Source organism: Coregonus lavaretus (assembly GCF_964263955.1).
Source record: "Coregonus lavaretus genome assembly, contig: HAP1_SCAFFOLD_914, whole genome shotgun sequence".
Lineage (NCBI taxonomy): Eukaryota > Metazoa > Chordata > Actinopteri > Salmoniformes > Salmonidae > Coregonus > Coregonus lavaretus.
The window spans coordinates 108-10,367 of record NW_028161327.1 but is presented as its reverse complement, the minus strand read 5'-3'; the positions used below and the strand labels follow the sequence as shown (position 1 = coordinate 10,367).

The window sequence follows — 10,260 nt, the reverse complement described above, 5'->3', positions numbered from 1 at the left end:
CCTAGTTCCAATATGTAGTCCCGTGTAGCTCAGTTGGTAGAGGATGAAGTTTGCAACGTCATGGTTGTGGGTTCGATTCCCAAGCGGGGCCAGTATGAAAACGTATGCACTCACTAACTGTAAGTAGCTCTGGATAACAGTGTCTGGTAAATGTACAGTGAGGGAAATAAGTATTTGATCCCCTGCTGATTTTGTACGTTTGCCCACTGACAAAGACATGATCAGTCTATAATTTTAATGGTAGGTTTATTTGAACAGTGAGAGACAGAATAACAACAAAAAAATCCAGAAAAACGCATGTCAAAAATGTTATAAATTGATTTGCATTTTAATGAGGGAAATAAGTATTTGACCCCTCTGCAAAACATTACTTAGTACTTGGTGGCAAAACCCTTGTTGGCAATCACAGAGGTCAGACATTTCTTGTAGTTGGCCACCAGGTTTGCACACATCTCAGGAGGGATTTTGTTCCACTCCTCTTTGCAGATCTTCTCCAAGTCATTAAGGTTTCGAGGCTGACGTTTGGCAACTCGAACCTTCAGCTCCCTCCACAGATTTTCTATGGGATTATGGTCTGGAGACTGGCTAGGCCACTCCAGGACCTTAATGTGCTTCTTTTTGAGCCACTCCTTTGTTGCCTTGGCCGTGTGTTTTGGGTCATTGTCATGCTGGAATACCCATCCACGACCCATTTTCAACGCCCTGGCTGAAGGAAGGAGGTTCTCACCCAAGATTTGATGGTACATTGCCCAGCCCATCGTCCCGTTGATGCGGTGAAGTTGTCCCGTCCCCTTAGCAGAAAAACACCCCCAAAGCATAATGTTTCCATCTCCATGTTTGATGGTGGGGATGGTGTTCTTGGGGTCATAGGCAGCATTCCTCCTCCTCCAAACACGGCGAGTTGAGTTGATGCCAAAGAGCTCGATTTTGGTCTCATCTGACCACAACACTTTTACCCAGTTCTCCTCTGAATCATTCAGATGTTCATTGGCAAACTTCAGACGGGCCTGTATATGTGCTTTCTTGAGCAGGGGGACCTAGCGGGCGCTGCAGGATTTCAGTTATTCACTGCGTAGTGTTTTACCAATTGTTTTCTTGGTGACTATGGTCCCAGCTGCCTTGAGATCATTGACAAGATCCTCCCGTGTAGTTCTGGGCTGATTCCTCACCGTTCTCATGATCATTGCAACTCCACGAGGTGAGATCTTGCATGGAGCCCCAGGCCAAGGGAGATTGACAGTTATTTTGTGTTTCTTCCATTTGCGAATAATCGCACCAACTGTTGTCACCAAACGTTTGACCTGTGTCATTGCCAACAAAGGGTATATAACAAAGTATTGAGAAACTTTTGTTATTGACCAAATACATATTTTCCACCATAATTTGCAAATAAATTCATTAAAAATCCTACAATGTGATTTTCTGGATTTTTTTTTCTCATTTTGTCTGTCATAGTTGACGTGTACCTATGATGAAAATTACAGGCCTCTCTCATCTTTTTAAGTGGGAGAACTTGCACAATTGGTGGCTGACTAAATACTTTTTCCCCCCACTGTATATGCCCACAGGGAGTAATTACCGTGCATGTAAGTGTATTTAGACATAGCCTATTTCTTAAAAGTCTAAGCCGTTTTTTGACTTTATCTCAAAACAGTCCTTATGAAATTGTAAAATAATTTACATTTACATTACATTTTAGTCATTTAGCAGACGCTCTTATCCAGAGCGACTTACAGTTAGTGAGTGCATACATTTTCATACATTCTCTTCTATCGTAGAGAAACAGTGCCTCCTGTGCACGACTTTCAGTAAAGTACTCTTCTTTTTTATAAAAAGGTTTGTTGGCTCATAAAGAATCACAATATACACTAACCTGATCCATAGGAGCCATGGAGTGCAGTTAAACTTGCATTGTACAATCAAGACCCTCAAAACCATGTTGAAATGTTACTTCCATGGTCTGAAACTTAAAACCTTCACCTGTTTTAATTATTGTCATTCATGAGGTTTGGAAGGGAAGCTCGTTTCAAATATCAGTCGAACTTGAACACTTTTAAGCAAAATAAACATTTATGAAATCTCTGATAAAAAAATTGTGACCAACTAGATCAAGACGGAAATGTACATGTTGGAGTACATGCCCTGTCAAGGGGGGTAATAATCACTTCGAGGAAAAATAATATTTCAAGGTGTTGTAATAAAGAAATAAACAGAACACCAAAATCTTTTTTCTCCCCTCAAAAAACAATCAAATGGATGTGTCTGTCTCTCTGGCAATACCTGATGCTTTTGTGACAGCTAACATTCCAAAGCCAAACCTGATGGAGCACAGCTACTCTTGAGGGTGAAATAAATTAATAATAAATAGAATAATTATTAAATAGGTGTAGGTGTGTATTTACTGCTCCGATGCCTGTGGGGCACTTGTTGGCTGTGTTGTCTCCTGGCGGACCATGACCTGACCTGAGGCACTGCTGGGCTTGAGCCGCTGACCAGTCTTGCCACAGAACGTGCCCTGGAACTCCTGTTTGATGGAGTCCCTGTACACCTCTCTGACGTACTTGAGGAAGGCGGTGGTCCATTGCAGGGTGGTGGCTTTGTCCGTCTCGTGGTTACAGAACGGCGCCAGCACATTCAGCTCATCACAGCAGAAGCGGATCCTCCTCCTGCGGTCCCGCTCCTTGCTGTTGTGCCTCTCTCTGCGCTGGCTACTTTCCACTGGTGGCCCTCCTCTCTTCCTGGTGCCTGCTCCTCCAGCTGCTCTTCCCTCCACTGAGTTTGGGACAATGCCGAGGCCTTGACAGCACAGGGTCCACAGGTCCTACCACGTTTAGCAGGCTTCGCCACAGCATCATCTTCCACCTTCACCCAAACTTTCTCCTCTATTGGGTTGGGGCTGTTGACGCATGGAACTTTGTCAGGCATCTTGTCTGGCCGATAGCTGAATGTGAAGTTCTTTGGAATGATCAACCCTTGATGCTTATTGGGTTCAAGCATATGCGGAACCATCCCAAACCCTTGACGGGCGCCAGCGATGGGGTTGAACATGCTTCCATATGGGTATGACAGCTCAATAGGGTTGCCCCGATCTGACCTCACCCACTTCTGCGGTTGTGGATGCATTGCTGCTTCTTGCGCCTCATTGGAGTGATGAAGCATTGTCAAAAAATTGCTAAGAGCTGCTGATTGCACATCCTGTTGTCTGGGGATTTGTCACAGGGGGTGCAGTTGAACCTCTTCTCCAAGCGAACTCGGGCGGGTGGGTTGGGCCTGGACAATAGCTGTGTGCTACCGTTGTTGTATGCTTCCAAGCTGCGTTCTTGGGTCGCATCCACTGCACTCCTGACTTTAGCCAACACAGAGCCGGGGACTTCACCGCAAGTGGTGGGGGTCCTTTCTCCAGGTATAACGTTCCCGTCACTGACCAATACCATTATAATTTCGTTGATGTCTCCAGATCCCTCTGGACCAGCCGCCTGTGCCTCCATGTGTGACTGGATGATGTGCTGAAGGTGGGTGTACTCCACTTCTGTCATCTCCATCAGGTTGAGCTCAGTGCCAAAATCTGGCTTTGATCATTTGGAACACAGCCGTTTTGGCTCATGATCACCTTCACAGAATCGGGGTTGTACTGCCCCAATGCAGGTGACACATTAATGGTTTTACAAGCCAAAGACTTTGACATCCTGAATAGATGGATATATTAGTCTTCAATTATAATTTCATTAAATTATCAAAATCGTCGTTTTAAAACAGGCTCATGTTCAGAATTTTACCAACTGACTTTGACAGAGACCAGAGAACGGTACTGTCAGTGGCCATCTAGAAAGAATCTGAGGTGGTTAGCTGCCCCACTATCTCTATGGGCTCCCGAGTGGCGCAGCGGTCTAAGGCACTGCATCTCAGTGATTGAGGCGTCACTACAGACCCTTGGTTTGATTCCAGGCTGTATCACAACTGGCCGTGATTGGGAGTCCCATAGGGCGGCGCACAATTGGCCCAACGTCGTCCGGGTTTGGCCGGTGTAGGCTGTCATTGTAAATAAGAATTTGTTCTTAACTGACTTGCCTAGTTAAATAAAATAAAATAAAAGTTTGGCCCGAGAGAACGGTTTCCACTAGCTACAAAGTTGGCTATATCGTATAATTTATTTAAACAAATATTTGATTTTTGGTCTTAATTTAAGGTTAGGGTTAGTCATAAGGTTAGCAGTGTGGTTAAGGTTAGGGTAGAATAGGTAGAAATAGGGTTTATGACTTTGTGGCTGTGTTAACTAGTGACGACCTGAGAGAACATAGTTCATTCTCCCGTACACCAGCCCGTGAAGTGAAATCCACTTATGTTAACCAACGGCCATTTCGACAAACAATTTGGAAAATGTATTTTGGCTGACTGCAAAACGTAAATAACAAAAGTTACTAATTATCAATTTGATGGTTAAATAGGTTAGGTCCTATCATAAATATCTCAGTCAATGACTTTTTTTCAGGTAGTTAACGTTAACTAGCAAACTACCTCAAATAAAACTCTTGCCTGCTAGCTCGAGTGTTAGCTAACTAGTTATTTTCTCTCTCTCTCTCTCTCTCTCTCTCCTCCACATCTCTCTCTCTCTCTCTCTCTCTCTCTCATCTCTCTCTCTCCTCTCTCTCTCTCTCTCTCTCTCTCTCTCTCTCTCTCTCTCTCTCTCTCTCTCCTCTCTCTCTCTCTCTCTCTCTCTCTTGCTTCTCCTTAATTTAGGAAGAAATGTTTTTGTTCAAAACTCTTGTCTCTCTTTGAGTCAACTACTCACCACATTTTATGCAATGCAGTGCTAGCTAGCTGTAGTTTATGCTTTCAGTACTAGATTAATTATCTGATCCTTTGATTTGGTGGACAACATGTCAGTCCATGCAGCAAGAGCTCTGATAGGTTCGTCATAATTACTGTGTAAGTCTTCGGAAGTTGTCATAATTACTGTGTAAGTCTATGGAAGGGGGTGAGAACGATGAGGGTTTTGTATTGAAGTCATTGTACCCCAGACAAGGACAGAAGCTAGCTGTCCTCCAGCTACACCATAGTGCTACCCTACAGAGTGCTGCTGAGGCTACTGTAGAACTTCATTGCAAAACAGTGTGTTTTAATCAATTATTTGGTGACGTGAATATATTAGTATAATTGTATCTAAAAACGCTAACTTTTTAAATGTTTAAATATTTAACTTTTTATGAAATTCAATAAGGAGGATGGTCCTCCCCTTCCTCCTCTGAGGAGCCTCCACTGATATATATATATATATATATATATATATATTTATGGCAGATGGCCACTGACAGAGGAAGGGAAGAGAAGGGAAAGGACTTTGGAAAGCAGTCACACAAATCAAATCAAATGTTATTGGTCACAAACACCAATTTAGCAGATGTTATTGCGGGTGTAGCGAAATGCTTGTGTCCCTAAGCTCCAACAGTGCAGTAGTGTCTAACAATTCACAACAATACACCTATCTAAAAGTAAAACAATGGAATTAAGATATATTTAAATATTAGAATGAGTAATGTCGGAGTGCATTGACTAAATACAGTAGAATATAATACAGTATACAGTGAGGGAAAAAAGTATTTGATCCCCTGCTGATTTTCACGTTTGCCCACTGACAAAGACATGATCAGTCTATAATTTTAATGGTAGGTTTATTTGAACAGTGAGAGACAGAATAACAACAACAAAATCCAGAAAAACGCATGTCAAAAATGTTATAAATTGATTTGCATTTTATGAGGGAATTAAGTATTTGACCCCTCTGCAAAACATGACATAGTACTTGGTGGCAAAACCCTTGTTGGCAATCACAGAGGTCAGACGTTCTTGTAGTTGGCCACCAGGTTGCACACATCTCAGGAGGGATTTTGTCCCACTCCTCTTTGCAGATCTTCTCCAAGTCATTAAGGTTTCGAGCCTGACGTTTGGCAACTCGAACCTTCAGCTCCCTCCACAGATTTTCTATGGGATTAAGGTGTGGAGACTGGCTAGGCCACTCCAGGACCTTAATGTGCTTCTTCTTGAGCCACTCCTTTGTTGCCTTGGCCGTGTGTTTTGGGTCATTGTCATGCTGGAATACCCATCCACGACCCATTTTCAACGCCCTGGCTGAAGGAAGGAGGTTCTCACCCAAGATTTGATGGTACATTGCCCAGCCCATCGTCCCGTTGATGCGGTGAGTTGTCCCGTCCCCTTAGCAGAAAAACACCCCCAAAGCATAATGTTTCCATCTCCATGTTTGATGGTGGGGATGGTGGTTCTTGGGGTCATAGGCAGCATTCCTCCTCCTCCAAACACGGCGAGTTAGCTCGATTTTGGTCTCATCTGACCACAACACTTTTACCCAGTTCTCCTCTGAATCATTCAGATGTTCATTGGCAAACTTCAGACGGGCCTGTATATGTGCTTTCTTGAGCAGGGGGACCTAGCGGGCGCTGCAGGATTTCAGTTATTCACTGCGTATTGTGTTACCAATTGTTTTCTTGGTGACTATGGTCCCAGCTGCCTTGAGATCATTGACAAGATCCTCCCGTGTAGTTCTGGGCTGATTCCTCACCGTTCTCATGATCATTGCAACTCCACGAGGTGAGATCTTGCATGGAGCCCCAGGCCAAGGGAGATTGACAGTTATTTTGTGTTTCTTCCATTTGCGAATAATCGCACCAACTGTTGTCACCAAACGTTTGACCTGTGTCATTGCCAACAAAGGGTATATAACAAAGTATTGAGAAACTTTTGTTATTGACCAAATACATATTTTCCACCATAATTTGCAAATAAATTCATTAAAAATCCTACAATGTGATTTTCTGGATTTTTTTTTCTCATTTTGTCTGTCATAGTTGACGTGTACCTATGATGAAAATTACAGGCCTCTCTCATCTTTTTAAGTGGGAGAACTTGCACAATTGGTGGCTGACTAAATACTTTTTCCCCCCACTGTATATGCCCACAGGGAGTAATTACCGTGCATGTAAGTGTATTTAGACATAGCCTATTTCTTAAAAGTCTAAGCCGTTTTTTGACTTTATCTCAAAACAGTCCTTATGAAATTGTAAAATAATTTACATTTACATTACATTTTAGTCATTTAGCAGACGCTCTTATCCAGAGCGACTTACAGTTAGTGAGTGCATACATTTTCATACATTCTCTTCTATCGTAGAGAAACAGTGCCTCCTGTGCACGACTTTCAGTAAAGTACTCTTCTTTTTTATAAAAAGGTTTGTTGGCTCATAAAGAATCACAATATACACTAACCTGATCCATAGGAGCCATGGAGTGCAGTTAAACTTGCATTGTACAATCAAGACCCTCAAAACCATGTTGAAATGTTACTTCCATGGTCTGAAACTTAAAACCTTCACCTGTTTTAATTATTGTCATTCATGAGGTTTGGAAGGGAAGCTCGTTTCAAATATCAGTCGAACTTGAACACTTTTAAGCAAAATAAACATTTATGAAATCTCTGATAAAAAAATTGTGACCAACTAGATCAAGACGGAAATGTACATGTTGGAGTACATGCCCTGTCAAGGGGGGTAATAATCACTTCGAGGAAAAATTATATTTCAAGGTGTTGTAATAAAGAAATAAACAGAACACCAAAATCTTTTTTCTCCCCTCAAAAAACAATCAAATGGATGTGTCTGTCTCTCTGGCAATACCTGATGCTTTTGTGACAGCTAACATTCCAAAGCCAAACCTGATGGAGCACAGCTACTCTTGAGGGTGAAATTAATTAATAATAAATAGAATAATTATTAAATAGGTGTAGGTGTGTATTTACTGCTCCGATGCCTGTGGGGCACTTGTTGGCTGTGTTGTCTCCTGGCGGACCATGACCTGACCTGAGGCACTGCTGGGCTTGAGCCGCTGACCAGTCTTGCCACAGAACGTGCCCTGGAACTCCTGTTTGATGGAGTCCCTGTACACCTCTCTGACGTACTTGAGGAAGGCGGTGGTCCATTGCAGGGTGGTGGCTTTGTCCGTCTCGTGGTTACAGAACGGCGCCAGCACATTCAGCTCATCACAGCAGAAGCGGATCCTCCTCCTGCGGTCCCGCTCCTTGCTGTTGTGCCTCTCTCTGCGCTGGCTACTTTCCACTGGTGGCCCTCCTCTCTTCCTGGTGCCTGCTCCTCCAGCTGCTCTTCCCTCCACTGAGTTTGGGACAATGCCGAGGCCTTGACAGCACAGGGTCCACAGGTCCTACCACGTTTAGCAGGCTTCGCCACAGCATCATCTTCCACCTTCACCCAAACTTTCTCCTCTATTGGGTTGGGGCTGTTGACGCATGGAACTTTGTCAGGCATCTTGTCTGGCCGATAGCTGAATGTGAAGTTCTTTGGAATGATCAACCCTTGATGCTTATTGGGTTCAAGCATATGCGGAACCATCCCAAACCCTTGACGGGCGCCAGCGATGGGGTTGAACATGCTTCCATATGGGTATGACAGCTCAATAGGGTTGCCCCGATCTGACCTCACCCACTTCTGCGGTTGTGGATGCATTGCTGCTTCTTGCGCCTCATTGGAGTGATGAAGCATTGTCAAAAAATTGCTAAGAGCTGCTGATTGCACATCCTGTTGTCTGGGGATTTGTCACAGGGGGTGCAGTTGAACCTCTTCTCCAAGCGAACTCGGGCGGGTGGGTTGGGCCTGGACAATAGCTGTGTGCTACCGTTGTTGTATGCTTCCAAGCTGCGTTCTTGGGTCGCATCCACTGCACTCCTGACTTTAGCCAACACAGAGCCGGGGACTTCACCGCAAGTGGTGGGGGTCCTTTCTCCAGGTATAACGTTCCCGTCACTGACCAATACCATTATAATTTCGTTGATGTCTCCAGATCCCTCTGGACCAGCCGCCTGTGCCTCCATGTGTGACTGGATGATGTGCTGAAGGTGGGTGTACTCCACTTCTGTCATCTCCATCAGGTTGAGCTCAGTGCCAAAATCTGGCTTTGATCATTTGGAACACAGCCGTTTTGGCTCATGATCACCTTCACAGAATCGGGGTTGTACTGCCCCAATGCAGGTGACACATTAATGGTTTTACAAGCCAAAGACTTTGACATCCTGAATAGATGGATATATTAGTCTTCAATTATAATTTCATTAAATTATCAAAATCGTCGTTTTAAAACAGGCTCATGTTCAGAATTTTACCAACTGACTTTGACAGAGACCAGAGAACGGTACTGTCAGTGGCCATCTAGAAAGAATCTGAGGTGGTTAGCTGCCCCACTATCTCTATGGGCTCCCGAGTGGCGCAGCGGTCTAAGGCACTGCATCTCAGTGATTGAGGCGTCACTACAGACCCTTGGTTTGATTCCAGGCTGTATCACAACTGGCCGTGATTGGGAGTCCCATAGGGCGGCGCACAATTGGCCCAACGTCGTCCGGGTTTGGCCGGTGTAGGCTGTCATTGTAAATAAGAATTTGTTCTTAACTGACTTGCCTAGTTAAATAAAATAAAATAAAAGTTTGGCCCGAGAGAACGGTTTCCACTAGCTACAAAGTTGGCTATATCGTATAATTTATTTAAACAAATATTTGATTTTTGGTCTTAATTTAAGGTTAGGGTTAGTCATAAGGTTAGCAGTGTGGTTAAGGTTAGGGTAGAATAGGTAGAAATAGGGTTTATGACTTTGTGGCTGTGTTAACTAGTGACGACCTGAGAGAACATAGTTAATTCTCCCGTACACCAGCCCGTGAAGTGAAATCCACTTATGTTAACCAACGGCCATTTCGACAAACAATTTGGAAAATGTGTTTTGGCTGACTGCAAAACGTAAATAACAAAAGTTACTAATTATCAATTTGATGGTTAAATAGGTTAGGTCCTATCATAAATATCTCAGTCAATGACTTTTTTTCAGGTAGTTAACGTTAACTAGCAAACTACCTCAAATAAAACTCTTGCCTGCTAGCTCGAGTGTTAGCTAACTAGTTATTTTCTCTCTCTCTCTCTCTCTCTCTCTCTCTCTCTCTCTCTCTCTCTCTCTCTCTCTCTCTCTCTCTCTCTCTCTCTCTCTCTCTCTCTCTCTCTCTCTCTCTCTCTCTCTCTCTCTCTCTCTTGCTTCTCCTTAATTTAGGAAGAAATGTTTTTGTTCAAAACTCCTTGTCTCTCTTTGAGTCAACTACTCACCACATTTTATGCAATGCAGTGCTAGCTAGCTGTAGTTTATGCTTTCAGTACTAGATTAATTATCTGATCCTTTGATTGGTGGACAACATGTCAGTCC

General features: G+C 43.5%; 2 pseudogenes across 2 annotated transcripts; both read right to left on the bottom strand.

The window, feature by feature from the left end:
- Nucleotides 1-1,479: 1,479 nt before the first annotated feature.
- LOC311120809 (transcription factor-like 5 protein) lies at nucleotides 1,480-4,288 on the bottom strand (annotated as a pseudogene). Its single transcript has one exon. The product of its transcript is annotated as a transcription factor-like 5 protein (transcript).
- A 3,482-nt stretch (nucleotides 4,289-7,770) lies between these two features.
- Nucleotides 7,771-9,967, bottom strand: LOC311120807 (transcription factor-like 5 protein; annotated as a pseudogene). The gene has a single exon. The product of its transcript is annotated as a transcription factor-like 5 protein (transcript).
- Between the last annotated feature and the right edge of the window lie 293 nt (nucleotides 9,968-10,260).